At 38.8% G+C, this 16,168-nt stretch overlaps 1 protein-coding gene across 2 annotated transcripts in view; it reads right to left on the minus strand.

The window, feature by feature from the left end:
- NVL (nuclear VCP like) overlaps positions 1-16,168 on the minus strand; it is a 1,985,423-nt gene that overhangs the window by 1,838,026 nt on the left and 131,229 nt on the right. The window lies entirely within an intron of this gene.

Below are 16,168 nucleotides of genomic sequence, written 5' to 3' on the forward strand. Positions count from 1 at the left end.
ATTTTCTGTAAATGAAGTTTTAACGAATTCCAAAGTTTAAAAATGCATTTGCAACTCCAAAACATGTGAAACAGGTCAGCTGTCTGGTCTATGCAGTATGGACAATTAGATGAGTTCTTTGAGTCAAATTTATGAAGAGTAAGACGGGTATAGTAGGCATTGTTGAATATCATCAATTGTGTGAATAGTAATTTTTGTAGTGATACTGACTTTAATGTTAGTTTAAATGCTTCCAAGATCTTACTATCGTCAACTAATGTTAATTTTTCCCTCCAGTAATTCGATAAGAGAAAATGTTTATTATACTTCATCTCTTTTATCAGTTTATATGAGGAAGTTATATATTTTTTGTCTTGTATCAGAGCTTCCCACAGATTACAACATATATTTAATTCCTCTTCTTTAAATTCAAAGTTATTAAAGTAATTTGTAGCCAGATCTTTTAGATGTCTCATGATAATTAGATAGCACAGAAGCAAAAAACACCTCCCCAAACAGTTCCTTCCACACAGCAACTGATATCAGTATTAAAACAGCTGTCAGCAAAATAAATCCACCGGATGGTAAAAAGAACAAATTTAATGTTGTACAAAAATCCTGGTTTAGCGCTTTCACTCGCTACCACAGCGAGCTTCCTCAGAACGTCCTGATATTCTATATTGGTAAAACAAATAGGATGTTGAGGGATAGAATACGTGAACATGTATATAACATCAGGATTGGTTTGAAAACGAATGCTTTGGCGAGACATGTTATGGATAGAGGGGACAAACATGTTTTTAAATTTTTAATAGTTGAGCAAATTATACCAGGACCGTGAGGGGGGACATCAGGACCTATACTGAAACAAGGGAAGCAAATTGGATCATTAGATTGAGGTCTGATGCCCCACCTGGTCTGAATGGTATGGTTCCAGTAAAACCATTTCTGAGAACAAAAAAACTACACAGATGAATTGGAACTGATTATTTTATGTATAGTATTTATAATATGTGCAGTATTTATATCATGTTTATTTTAGTTATAGTATAATGACTATATAGATTTTTAAATGAATTTAGTAATATAATAATTAAGTTTTTTACTGTTTTTGTTTGTAGTATATCTTTAAGAATGAATGGTTTTCCCGCCTAAATAGTGTATATAAATTGTTTCTAGATTAATTAAATGAGAAGGTCTGAAGAAGCCATATCGGTGAAAGCGCTAACCTGTTTTAAATTTGTCTTGAATAAATATTTTAACTTGCTGGATTATTGGAGACTGTGCCTGGTGAATACGCATAGACTGTGTACATGCTGGATTTATTGCTATATTCATCGTTGGTACTTGGTTTGCTATCTCTGATTTCATTTATTTTATTGACTGATTGGGTTTCCTGCAGAGAAGCATTTGCCCCGTTGAGGCACTTATTGGATTATCTTTACATTATTTATAAAAAAATCTCTATTATCAGTTGAAAATATAACACCCAGATATTTTGTTCTTTCTTCCGTCATTACCCGTCCTAACAATGGTAGCAATGAAAAGGGTGTAGGTGTCTTTAATGGGAATATTTTGGATTTCTTAAAATTAAGTTTATAGTTAGAGATTTTCTTAAAGTCTTCTACTGCTTTTAATATTTTCTCAGAATCTGACACAGGTGTGGTACAGTATATATTTAAATCATCTGCGAAAGCAGCCATATTTATCTTCATCCCATATAATATTGGGGGATTGTAAAAAACATTTTGTTTAAGGTGTAAAAATAATGGTTCCAAATAAAGATTAAATAGAATAGGAGATAATGGGCACCCTTGTCGGGTACCATTTTTAATTTGTATTCTTTTAGAGCATTCTTGATTGATAAATACATTTGCATATGCGTTGTTATATATTTTCCTTAATGTTACGATAAAATCCTGAGGTATATTAAAGTATGATAACATATCAAATAGATACACCAAATTAACTCTGTCAAATGCTTTCTGTGCATCAATTATAAGTGCATAAATATTGAGATTTTTGTGCTTGGCATAGGAAATTAATGTGTGAAGTGTTAATGTATTATCAGTGGTCTGTCTCCCATCCATGAACCCCGCCTGTTCCTCTGATACTATTAGATTTGTGACCCTTTTCAGTCTGTCAGGATAGATGTCATAATTTTCATGTCTGTGTTCAGGAGTGAAATGGGTCTGTAATTATCTGGGTTTTTAGAATCACTTTTTTCTTTCGGTATCAAAATTGTCTTTGAAGCATTAAAGTGGGGATCATTAATTTTATTTTGAATTATATAATTAAATGTCTGTGAAAGTATTCTACTCAAAATCTCACTAAAAGTTTTGTAGAATTCAGAGGTCAATCCATCCGGCCCTGGGGCTTTATGTGGTTTCAGCTTCTTAATTATTTCTGTTACCTCCTCCGCTGAAATCGGTTTAATTAAATCCCTATGAGACTCATTATCAATACTCGGGAATGTGATCTTCTGTAAGAAATCTTTCCTAACTTTATCTGGTAAAAGTGTCTGCTGATCACCATATACCTGATTAAATATGGTTTCAAAAGTATTCATAATATCTGCCTTATTAGTATATGTTTTATTGCTATAATATATTTCTGATATTAATAGTGTTGATTTCGTTTGGTTAATAATGCGTGCTAGTGCTTTTGAGGGAGTCTGAATATGATTTGCGTATTTTACTAAACTTCTCTGTTCATAAAATGATAGTTTACTATTATGTAATAAAAACAATTCTTTTTGACACTTTAATAAGTCTGTTTCTGTTTGTTTATTGTAGTTCCTCATTAACTCCTGGTCTAGTGACTTAATTTTGGTTTCTAATTCTTGTAGTTCCTTATTTTGCATTTTTTTATAGTAAGTAGCTTTCTGAAGGAAAATCCCTCTTATTTGGGCTTTAGTTGTAGCCCAATCTATATCAACAGGGTGTCTATTTTTGAGGAGGTTATGGAGTAACTGTTTAAGTGTCTCTTTAACTTCTTTCAATATGTCATCTTTCCTTAGTAAATATGGATTTAAAGACCAATTGTATCCTCGAAGTCTCCTATTACTCATATTATTACTGTTTAGTGTTAATGTAATCTTTGAGTGGTCTGATAGTTGTCGAGCTTGGGTAGAAACACATGGGTCAGCAGCAATCAATACTTCTGATATAAAAAAAAAATCAATTCTCGACCACATTTTATGGCAACTTGAGTAAAAAGTAAAATTCTCTGCTTTCATTTGTGTATTTGTATGTTTAAATGGGTCATATAATTTAAAATCGGTTTTAAATTCCTTCAATGTTATCATTGCCTGTTTATTAAAAGCTTTAGATGAACCGAATTTATCTAACTTGGGATCTTGATACGAGTTCCAATCACCTCCCATTAATATATAACAGTTGTTATATTGTTGTAAAATGGAGTAAAGTGAAGTTATAAAATGGTGCTGATTAGTGGAAGGGGCGTATATATTCATAAGTAATATGGGTTTATCATAGAACTTGGATACCAGAACCACTAAACACCACCGTCCCTCTTTATCTACTTTGACATCTAAGATTTTCTCTTGGTATCTGTTTTTAATTATAATTGCCACCCCTGCACTGTTCGTTGTCCCTTCCGCCGCCACTATCTCCCTAATCCATTTCTTATCCTTCAGTGTATCCCACTGATCATTAGTCATATGAGTTTCTTGTAGTGAAATAAAGTCTGCTTTTGATTGGAAAAACAGGTGTAAAAATAGCTTCCTTTTCCCCATGTTCTGGAGTCCTTTAACATTCCAAGATTCTATTATCCACATATGAAGCTTTTCAAAATTGTATTCCTATTCCGACTATTAAGAGACAACCTTAGATTACAGTATATTAACATATCATAGATTATTTGGATGCAAATCTGACATCCCATCCCTACCCAGTGCTTATCCACTATTCCTCTGGACCAGGATGTACACAGGTTTTTCACATTCCTTGAATGTCTCTGGTTATCTAAATTTCTAACTCTACAACCTAACACAAAAACCCCATGCAAAAAACCTACAACCACTATCTCTAAGTCTACAAAGCTTAATCCAAACATTCCCTAATAAACACTACTAACTACTTAACTACAGCTCTGGACATATTTATATAGTCAAACACATTTACTAATTGTTGTATGAAAATCCAGTTTAACTAATACCTCACTATATCGATAATCAGCAATAACAATAATAGATTTTAACTTCTTGTCATATACAATAGTAATTATTAATTCTCAGAGAAAGCAAACAGTTGTTAAACATTGCAAGACAATTCTAAGCTTATTTTTATTTAAATGTTCTAACTGCTTTAGTTAATTGTCTTCCTCCAAAAGTAACAGTCTGCTAAAACTTGTAAAATATTATGGGTAACAATAAAACTGTACTACACAAAGCAATTGGCTAAATGACTGTGTCCATATAAAATACATTTAAAATACTAGAGAGAAGAAAGAACTAAATGTGATATTTGAAACACACAGTTTTGCATACATTTGTTATACTAACACCATCATGTTAATAAATAAAGCATACACATACATTTTCCTAATTAAAAATGAAAAAAAAAACTATCTAAGAGAAGAAGAGAGAGAAAAAAAAACAAAAATAGAGACACAATTACCATATTCATTCACAGTACAATGTAATACCCTTCTATTTTAACCAGCCCATTCACACTAGTATTTCCTACCTGTACAGTTGTACATTCCTCATACCACACTGAAGCTATTTACCCTCCAAATAAGTCCAGGAAGCTTCGTTTTTAAATTTAAACAGTTTCTACAGCTTCCCTATAGTCCTTCTTGCTTGATCAGCTTATTGTCTTCATTTCGATTTCGCGACGGGGGAACCAGTTCGCGGACGGACCTCCTGGATGCGCTACATTGAAATCAGTCCCCCTGCAGTCTCCAAAGGACTTCCTGCTACTTCGTGGCTTGTTTACGATCGTTGAAGCCATAAATCCTCGGAAAAACCTTGTGGACACGTTGGAACTTTGAGATAAAGAGGTAATTAAGTGTTTCCCAGGGCCTGGTAAAAAAAAAAAAAAAAAAGAACAAAGAGTTATAAAGCCTCGGATCATCATAATTATGGAATCCCAGTCTGTCTAATGCTGAAAGAAAAGCCTGGATGCTTTGATCAAACTTCTGAAGGTGGCAGTGCCTTGAAAAGCTTCAAAAAGGTAGGTTTTGCTTCTTTTTTAGTGTTTATTGAATATTTAGTACCATCTACTGTGAAAATTAAAGTATTAGGAAACTTCATTTGAAATCTGATGTTTTTTTCAATCAAAAACTTGCAGTATGGAGCTAGCATTTGCCTGGATTGCCTTATTTGTATTGGTAAGTCCTGTGTCATGGAAATTTTGTTATTTTGCCACATGATAAATCCACCATTCTTTTTAATAGTTAGAAGTATTTTGCTTGCATCTTGGTAATTCAGTATTTTGGCATAAACAGGTCTAGGTGCATTTGAAGCAAATGATTCTCTGATTGCTCTGTGAGCTCTTTCTATAACAATCTGTTTAACACTGTCAGAGTCCTTAAACAGTGTTTCAAGTATTTGTATTATGGTAGCATTAAGCTCATTGTATTGAATTGTTTCTGGGAGTCCTCTAATTATTATATTATTCCATCTGGATCTTGCTTCCAGGTCTAAAATTTTATTTTGCATGGTTTGAATGTCTGCGTCATGAGAGTCTGTTTTTTTCGTAAGCATTATTATTTTATCCTCACTTTCAGCTATTCTGGTTTCTGACTTATCCATCCTTTCCAAAATTTGATTACATGTGGCACTAAACATAAGCATTTGAGTTGATAAATCTTTTAAGGCTTCTTGAATAGGTAACAATGCTGATTTTATTTCCTCCATGCTGACCGGTTGATCTGGTTTGTTTGTTATTCCTGTTTTTGCAGTCTCCCTTTGTGTAACTGTTTTCTGTCTTTTAAAAATAGCTTCTTTCTCCGGAGATTGCAAAGCTGATAGTTTAGTTTTAGAAGTTGTGATTTCCATAGTTTTGTCTTCTTTTGACATTTTGATATACTGCAAATGTATTTATACCAGAAGTAAGGCTTCAGCTGAGAGATATGTAATTCCTTAGTTTGTTGCTCTGTTCAGAGTCAGGCTGACCATCAGTTCCAATCCTGATGTTACAAAATATTTTTTCTCTTATTTTTTCCTCTCAGAAACAAAGATAGATCCTAGTACTTTAGTTATTGCTGCCAATTAGCGTATTAAATCTTGTGATATCTCCACAGGGTTAGTTTTTATTTCTGATATCTTAAGAGCTGTAGACTTGCAGTGTTTAAAGAATGGCGGCCATCTTTGAATCACCAAATATGATTAATTCTTAAAGTTTGGAAACATAAAGATTATTCCACAAGGAAAAATTCGTGCAGTAAGGTGTTAGGGGAGGAGGCGTACAAACTAAATCTAAAAGCTCTGAACAATAACAACCAGAATGACCAAAACTGTAAATGTTTGAATGAAATGTTAACTCGTTTAATCTCAATGTAATTTTGTTTTCACTGCTGAGCAATAAAAATTAAAAAAGAAAAGAAATATTACCATTTTACTATTAAGCTGAACAGCACAAAATATTACCAAGGGTAATACCATTACTATAGCTACATAAGTGTAGCTGAAGAGTAACTCACCCCAACATGAATGGAAAGAGAAAGATAGTACAAACAGATAAACTATAGCAGTGGTACCCACACATAAAATAAAAAAGAAGTTATACACTCACCATAATGTTCCATCTGAGTTGTTGCTCTTCATTTGTCTTCAACCTGTGGGAACACGGATTCGGCACAGATCTGACTTGGCCGCATTTCTCCAGCATAAGATCAGAGCTCCTCCCATACCCATAATGCCCTGGTCTCCTTCCTCCCTTCAGATCGAGTTTGTTGCCCACCAAAGCAACCCAACCTGACACCAAAAACTGAGATAGGCATAACAGATTATGGTAAAGAGAGGGTCATGTCTTATTCAGCCAGACCACCACACAGCCCATATGAGGAAGGGGGAAGGAGAGAGGGATGGCTGAATACAAACAAAGAGCAACAACTCAGATAGAATGTTATGGTGAGTACATAACTTCTTTAACTGAAGTTGTCTTCATTTGGTCTTCAACCTGTGGGAAAGAGTCCCCAGTTACCAAACACCTAGGAGGCCCTCATGAAAGGATATTCCATAACACGGCGGAGCCAAAGGATGCCCTGCTTCTGGAGAAAAGATCCAATTTGTAAATGGGAGATGAAAGTATGTGAAGATGCCCAGATAGCTGCAGAGCAAATGTCATCCAAGGAAACTCTGGACCAAAAGGCGGCTGCAGTAGACACAGATCTAGCAGAAGGCACCTTAACATGACCTGGAGAAGGCACTCCCTTTGTTAAATACACCAAAAGTATACACTGAGAAATCCAATGAGCAATGGTGACTTTAGATGCAGGCTTTCCTAAAAAGGGCTTAGGATAGGAAACAAAAATTTGATCAGACTTGCGGAAGGCCTCTTTTGTGTAAGTAAAATCGTAATTGCCTATGAACATCCAGCAGTGCAAGTTATACTCCCCTTTATTCTAAAAGTTCAGAAAGAAGACAGGGAGGTTGATAACCTGACTGATGTTTGATTCTGAGACCACTTTAGGTAAAAATGAAGGATTAGTGCAAAGAGAAACTCTGTCTTTATGGAAAATCATATAAGGGGGCTTAATCGATGAGGCTTGAAGCTCTGACACCCCTTTAACTGAAGTAATAGCAATTAGAAAGGCTGTCTTCCAAGACAGGAATTGTAGATCCACTGAAGCAGTGGGTTCAAAAGGGAAAGAAACCAAGGCTTGAAGGACGAAGGTAAAATCCCAAGAAGGCGTAGGGTCCTTGATCGGTTGCCCAAGAACAAAAGTACCCTTCAAAAAGGCTTTGCAGACCTTAGAAGAGGCTAGAGAAGCTGAATTATGCCTTGTATGGAAATTAGCAATAGCTGCCAATTGAAATTTAACTGTAGAGAGACTGGCACCCTGTTGGAAAATGCTTGCCAGAAACTCCAAGATGATAGGAACTGGAGCAGTGAAAGGATCCAAATCCTGTTGCGCTTCCCAAATGGAGAAATGCTTCCATTTACTGGAATAAATCTTCGTCGTGGAAGACCTATGAGCTGCTACCAAAATCTTCTTAACTGGAGAAGATAACCCGGGAGTCCTAACTATCATGGGAACTGGAGCAGCCAAACAGGGAGCTTCAGACTGGCCAGAACTGGATGTGGCATCACTGAAGTATGTGAAATCAGACCCAGAACTGGATTCAATGTCCAGGGAGGACACACTACATGACACCACAAAGAAGGAGACTATACTTGGCGAGATCAGAAGGGGGCAATGAGGATAACTGAGCTCCCCAGCCATTGTGCTTTCTGGATGAAGTTTGACATCAGGGGAAGAGGAGGATAAGAATAGAGAAGACCGGAGGGCCAAGCATGAACTAGACCATCTCTGAGGGGCTCCCCTGGAAGGGGGTTCAGAGTGAAAAACTCAATGCACTTCATGTTGGAAGAAGAGGTGAAGAGATCGCAGCAAGGCTGACCTCACTTTAGAAAGATCTGCTTCACTACTGAAGGATTCCGAAATTCACAGACCATGCATAAGGCATCAGGATAGACACGCTTAGCCTATCTGCTAGAATGTTGGACCTCCCCGGAATGTGTGTTGCCACCAGAAAATGGCCGGTGGAGATCGCCCACTCCCACAATCTCATGGCTACGCAGCAAAGGGGATAAGACTTGGTTCTCCTCTGTTTGTTGATATACCAGACTACCAACATGTTGTCTGTCTGGATGGTAATCATCCCTAGGGGAAGATGGGCCTGAAGAGCTTGCAATGCCTATAGCACCGCTCTCATCTCCAGGATGTTGATATGCAACTGGGTTCTCCACAGAAGACTATGTGCCTTGAACTGTTCTTCCCAAGCAATGCCCCCCACCTGAGCAGGGAGGCGTCTGAGGTCACCATGGTCAGAAGGGTGGGGAGAATAAATGGACGACCACAAAGAAGATCTGGGGACTGAATCCACCAAAGAAGAGAATCTTTGCATGCCCGGGACAGACGAATAGGATGTGACAGTGGTAGATCCAGAAAGGACCACTAGACCGCCACAGTCCATTGGAGCACCCTCAGAGAGGAGGGTGATTGTGTCCGCCATGGACCTTAACACCCTTAAAACCAACTATGCAGGAGGAGATAGAACTTGAAGAATGTACAAGAAATGCTGTTTGAGGCAGTGAAATCTGTCAGGTGTCAGGAAGGCCTTGGTCTGAATGGTGTCCAACCATGCTCCAATTTGTTGAGATTGATGGTGATGCCCAGCTGGTGGGCGATATGGATGAGAAAGCCCTGGGCTTGGCAGAGTCAATGCCTGAAGGGGGTGGAGAGGAGCCAATCATCCAGGTAAGGGAAGACCTGGAAGCCCTGCAGCCGCAGGTGAGCTGCTGCCACCACCATCACTTTGGTGAACACCCTGAGGGCTGTGGTAAGACTAAGGGGTAGCGCTCTGAATTGGTAATGACTGGCCTCCAGCTTGAAGCAGAGAAACCTCCGAGAGCGTCTGTCCATTTTGATATGATAGCATGCATCTTGAAGGTCTACTGAGCACATCCAGTCATTTTCCTGCAAGAAGGGCAGGACTGATTGGAGTGTGACCATCCGGAATTTCGTTTTGACAACTGAGAGATTCAGGGTAGAGAGATCTAGAATTGGCCTCAAGTCCCCCATTTTTTTTGGCACCAAAAAGAACCTGGAATAGAATCTTATCTGGACTGGTCTGGGGGGGATGGGCTGGACGACTTGTTTTTCTAGCAGCTTGGAAATTTCCTGTGCTGCTGCCTCCCTTTGCACAGGTGGAACATCCGGAAGGAATTTAACTGGGCTTGGCCTTTGAAAGAAGGGGACTGAATATCCTCTGGATATGATTCGCAGCACCCACTGATCGTCTGTAATTGACTCCCAGGCTGATGGGTGTTGCGAGAGTCGACCCCCCCCGACTGCCTCCAGAGACGAGCAGCTGGGAAACTCTTCAGGGCTGCTGCATGGGCCTGTCTGAGAACGAATCCAGAGACCCTTGATTCCTCGGGCCCCATATGCCATGAGGGCTGCATCTGTCGAACCCTCCTCTGCCTCTGGGGGAAGGCAAGTCCCAAGCATCCTGGGAAGAACCCTGAGACTTCCAGAACCACATCTTCTTCGCCCCCCGCTGATTCCTCCCATCCTTCTTGGTCTGGACCAGTGTGTCACGTACCGTCTTTCCAAAGAGTTTGACCAATGTGACTTGTCTGTGGGGGCACTGATGACCTTATTGGTGCATTTGGGAATAGGCTCCATCATGTCGGGTTCCTTCCATGCCCAATATGTCACAAGATCCACCAGAGGATCCGCGGGGGGGGGGGGAAGAGACACCCAGGAAGTAGAGGGTCCTGCGCCAAATGCCTCCAGGAAAACTGACTTGTCAGGGTTTTATTTTTGGATGGACCACCCCCTGATGACTCCAAATGAGACATCCTCCAGGGGTGATCAGCGGGAACCCTCCCCTTCCTCCAAGTCGGTGTCTTCCATGAGAGACTCTGGTGGGAAGTCTATATGCTTCCTTTTACAAGTACGTTTTCGATGAACCTCCTTGGGGTGAAGAGGCACCAGGCTGTCCCTGAGGTAGCAAGATGGCGGAATCCGGACCAGAAACAGAGGAAGCCAAGATGGATTACGAAGACAAGGGTCTTGATGGAATCGAGAGAACCACCTGAGTAGGGGCTACAGATGGGTCCGTAATCTTCTGGATCAACAGGAGAGCTGGAGGCAAACCTCCAGGCACAGAGACTCTGAATGGAAGGCTCTGCTCTGAAAAACTCCAAGCCAAAATCATCCCTTTGAATCCGGCACAAAGGCTACGGCTCAGAGAGCCAGATGGATCTGAGTTGATCAGATCCAACTTACTCAATTTAATGACAGGCGTCGAGGTATCAGGTACTGTCAACGTCAAGGGTCCTTGGATCAGAGGACTCCAAAACCAGGGGCTATATCGGAGAAGGAGTAATTGGGATGAAAGCAGATTGCATGCCCCACACTCAAGAGGGAGAGGGGGCAGGCAAGACTCCTATCTATATCTGGGTGCAGATGAATCTCCACATCATCCTGTCCACCTCGGCTTCGGAAAGGCTACGGGTGGATCTGGAGGAAGAGGCCGACACTGGCCTAGAGGGCCGGTGAGGTGATGCCAATACTGGGGAATGGCTCCAAACCACCTCTGGCTCCAGGGAGAAATGAAGGGAATGGAGCCAGGGAGACTCAATACTCAGAGCCGAGCGGAGCTTGAGTGGTCCCGCTGAGGATGACTTACTCAGCCTATTCTTATGCCTGTGCTTATCACCGCCGCCAGTCCTCTTGGCGGGAGGTTGAGTCCCTCAAATCAGGGTAGAGACAGAAGTCGTAGCTGGGGTAGCAGTAGAAGAGGTGGCCTGGACCCCCGTGGTAGGTGGGGGGAGAAGGCCTTTTAGAATAAGTTTATTCCTCCTGTCACTCAATGTATGGGGATTGAACCCCTGTACAGATCAAGCAGGAGGAATCAAGGTGGGCAACTCCTAGACACTCAATGCACAGAGTGTGGCCATCAGCTGGGGAAAGCTTATGGCCACACTCAATGCATTTACAAAAAACAGGTTTGAGAGTCTCTGTCATGGTCAGGAGAGAGAGAGGTAGGCCCAAACCAAATAAAAATACACACACACACACACACACACACACACACACACACACACACACACACACACACACATACATACACCTAGAGATACGACAGAAAAAATGTTTTTTTTTTTGTTTTTTTTAACTTATGTGAAAAGGGGAGGGGAGGTGATAGGAAAGCTAGAAAGGAGAATTCCTAGACAGAAAGAGAAACTGGAGTGGAAAATATAGACACACTTACCCAAAAATAGCTCAGAGCCAACGGATCACAATGCTTACATGAGCACGGCAAATGAGATCTGAAGGGAGGTAGGGACATTATGGGTAGGGAAGGAGCTTGGATCAGATGCTGGAGAAATATGGAGCTGAGTAAGATCTGTGGCAGATCCATGTTCCCCCAGGTTGAAGACCAAATGAAGACAACTTCAGACCAAACTTTAAAGTGGTTACAAGAGTGAAGATGAAACTAAAAGAAAAGAGTGAGGAAGAAAAAGACCAAGATAAAAATTAGTCAAGGCAGTTATGAGCTTTCAAAGGAAGAATTAATTCCTTGAATTTAGCTGTTGGATCACAAGATCATATTTATAACAAGACAAATATGTCATGACACCATTTGCCCCTTGCCAATACCCACCTTCATGATGTACCTCCTTGCTTCTAGGACAGAAATCAAGCCAGGACCAGGATGAATTTGCAGATGCCCATCCAATCATCAAAGGTTAGGTTTGAAGGATGCAAAGGTCACTGCTCAACATATAATGGCAGTCTACTCCAGAAATGCCGTAAATGTTAATGAATCTGTCCTTCCATCATGTTTTGTTTATACGTTGTTGAAGATCTCGTACTTAGTGGAGCTGTTCATCTTGCAGAGATGTAGTTGATCAAGGATAGTTTGGTCTTTGAAGGAAAAGAATGCAAGACATAGAGATGCACAAGTTTATAAGAGGCATAGTATGGCGATAGGGCTTCAAACCTGTGTTGGTAACTCAGAGTTTTTAGATCAGTAACATTCTTGGTTAGGAAATGCTGGGACTTTTCTAGCTGTGTAGTCTGTGTAGACATGCAAATACCAGTAGGAGTACAGTATTCTATAATTAGCCTAACTGGAACAGAGTACAGTGAGACAATAACTTCTTTTCACTGGATGAGATGCCTTTAGATATCAATTTTGATAAACAGGAAGCTTTCCGGACTACTAATGCTATATGGTGATCAAAGCAGAGGGATGTATCAATCCAGATGTCATGACTTCAGACTACTATGTGCGGTTTTGTAGGAGTGTAAACTGGAGACAAGATTTGTTTTGCCAAATGCAGCAATACTAATTTTTTTACATTTATTTTTAGCCCTTTTGCAGTACCCCATTAGTTAGTGAAGATCAGCCTCTGCTTCACAGACACTATGTCAAGGGGTGATTGCATTCATCAGCAAACTTTGTCAACCACAGATTTGGATTTACTGTTGGCTGAAGAAGGTTATACTAAATAACAGGGGTCCCAGCACCAATCAATGAAATACAACACACGAATGGTAAAATGTTAAACACCTCGAAAACTTTATTACAAAAAAAAATAAAAATAAAAACTTGGTAAGTGCTTTCATTCCATACATAGAACTTCATCAGACCAAGTAACTCATGATTAAGATGTCGATTAAATACCTTTTTAAAAAGAAGTATAGTCAGAGGGCAATTTGTAAGGTTAAACAACCTTAAGGAAGATCCGTATTTTTGGGGGATTTAGAGTATGAAGCCTTAAAAAAGAGGTTTTGGGAAAGAGGTTATCTGATAGATCTGGTGACTAGTATAATGAAGGATGTTATAAATGAGACGGCATCTTTGAACAAGACAAAGGGAAGAAATAAAATCAAAGTCGAAGAACTACTTGACAGCTTGTGTCTTCGAAAATTCATTGGATGAAGTTGATATTCAAATATTAATAAGAACTGGAGGTTCCTGATGAATTTCCCAGATTTAAAGCAGACTATAGGTGAAAGTTCTGCTTTTGTGTCCAAAAGAGGCAAAAATTAAAAAAAAATGTTTACAGAAGTTTTGAAAGTGTAAAGAGACATGACGTAAAAAATATGGGAATGTTCAGATGCATGAAATACAGTTTTTGTAAACGTATATATGAAGGCAATGAAATTAAAGTAGTAGCTAGAAATTATGATATAAAGCTGTTAGGTGAATTTAATTGTAAGTCAAAGTATGTTGTTTATATTGCCCTCTGTGAACTATGTTCTGCATTTTATGCAGGGAGAACTGTAAGAGAATTTTGTAGACAGACGTACGAAAATTTAAGAGCAGTAGATGTCCTTGATTTAAGTAATACTCTGGTGAAGCATGTTAAACTTAAGCACTTTAATAAAAAGATAGAATGTGTTTTAAATTTGCTGTGATTGAACAAGTAAAGAATTATGATATTAGACTTGAAGCTGAAGATGAGTTGGATTGGAAAGAATATTGTTGGCAGTTAAGATTAAATGCCTGTAGTTCCCCTGGAATGAATGCGAGGAAGCACTATAAAGTAGTGTTTAAAAGGAAAAGGTTAACTCATTAATGGCTATGAGTCATGTGATTTTATTGATAAGGTATTTAATTGGAGTCTTAATCATAAGTTACTTGGTCTGATTAAGTTCTATGTATGGAATGAAAACACTTACCACGTTTTTATTTTATTTTTTGTAATAAAGCTTTCGAGGTGTTTGAGATTTTACCGTTCATGTTTTTTTTTTGTTTTTTTTTTTTTACAGTTCTTGAAGAGTCCGTTGGTGGCTTTTGGATTTTATTAATCAATGAAATATGCCATTAGTTATCTTCCTGCTTTCTGAGATGGCACCTGCTACTTTAACTAGGTGGGTTTCATCTTTCATCCAGTTTGCTATCCACCTGCTACAGATGAGTGTAAATTCAGGTCTCTTAGTTTCTTTACAAGACTAGAATGGGGGATCATGTCAAATGTCTTTGCCAGATCCTGATGGGCAGTGTGTACAGCTTGACCACTATCCAACAGCCTCTGCGACAAGTTCAATGTTGTTTAGTGAGTTGGGGAAACATGAACTCCCTTTCATAAAACCAAACTGCTGAAGGTCAAGACATATATTTTTCATATCACACTTTATAAAGTCAGATGCAATGTAAAAGATCTGTAATTACTAGTTTCTATTAACATATCACAGGAGTACAATATGAAAGAACCACACATACAAAAATCCCATAATGGTTTGAGTTTATCTACACAGTAAGGAGAATCAACAGAAAAAAAAGTCAGACAAGTGGGAGTACATAGAGTTGAGGAAAGAGGAAAACAAGAAATAGGATACTGATTAAGGGAGAATGGTGTTAAACATAGAGGGGAGTGGATGTGAAGAACAGTTTGAAACTGGATGAATGCAAACATATGCTATTGTTTTAATAAACATGTATTCTATGTGAGTAGTACTGATACAAAGCTTTTACACTTTGGTTTGATATACCTAGGGATCCTGAATGAAAATTTTAGCCATTTTTATTTTGTATTTTCTCTCGACTAGATTAAAGATCATACCAAGGCAAAGATGTACCTTTTCAACAATTAGCAGACATCAAACATGCAGAAACTACTGTCAAAATGAATACAAAATAAATAAAACAAAAAGTCAGAAAACTTATGCACATACTTATTTAGTCTTGTTAGTATACAGTTAACACATTAGCCATCATACCAGTAACAGACACCATTAATATATATATATATATATATATATATATATATATATATGTGTGTGTATATATACATATATATATACATATATATATATATATATGTACACACACACACACACACACACACACACGCACACTACAGGAATTGGCCTATTTCCAAAGCACTCTCCAAGCCCACCAGAAAAAAATGGTCCGATTAGCAGCCCAGATGTCAGAGGGCTGGTCACACAGGAAGAGTAGTAGGTAGTTGATGGCTGGCTTGCCTTCTCCACAGAAATGTCCTGTGGGTTCCTTGCACAACCTGCATGCCACCGTAGTAGAGTAGAACTCCTGCCACAAGAAAACATTTACTGGTATAACAAGAACGAGAGACCATCTAAAAGCAAAAGCCTGCAAACTGATGTAACTGTATGTCACACATACAAACATTTGTAAGGACAGCATTGAAAAACTCTGTCACAATGAGGAGTTCAAGGACTCACTAACCATCACTCACACATAAGAAAGAACAAATGGAACACATGAACAGCTGACATATTCCCAAAACCTCTGTGCTCTGCAAGGGGAACCAAAACAATACTGTAAGAAAAAATAATTAATTGGAGGCCCACTGTCCATTAGTAATCATTAAGTCTCAAGGTGGATTTTTAGCATGCAAATGTTTATATCAAGCAAAAACTTCTAATCTGAATGCGACTCTGTTCTTTGTAAGACAGTTACCGTATACCAATATGTCAAAAAAAGCAATAC

The sequence above is a fragment of the Protopterus annectens genome, chromosome 1.part2 (assembly GCF_019279795.1).
Source record: "Protopterus annectens isolate FY-2018-M chromosome 1.part2, PAN1.0, whole genome shotgun sequence".
Taxonomy (NCBI): domain Eukaryota; kingdom Metazoa; phylum Chordata; order Ceratodontiformes; family Protopteridae; genus Protopterus; species Protopterus annectens.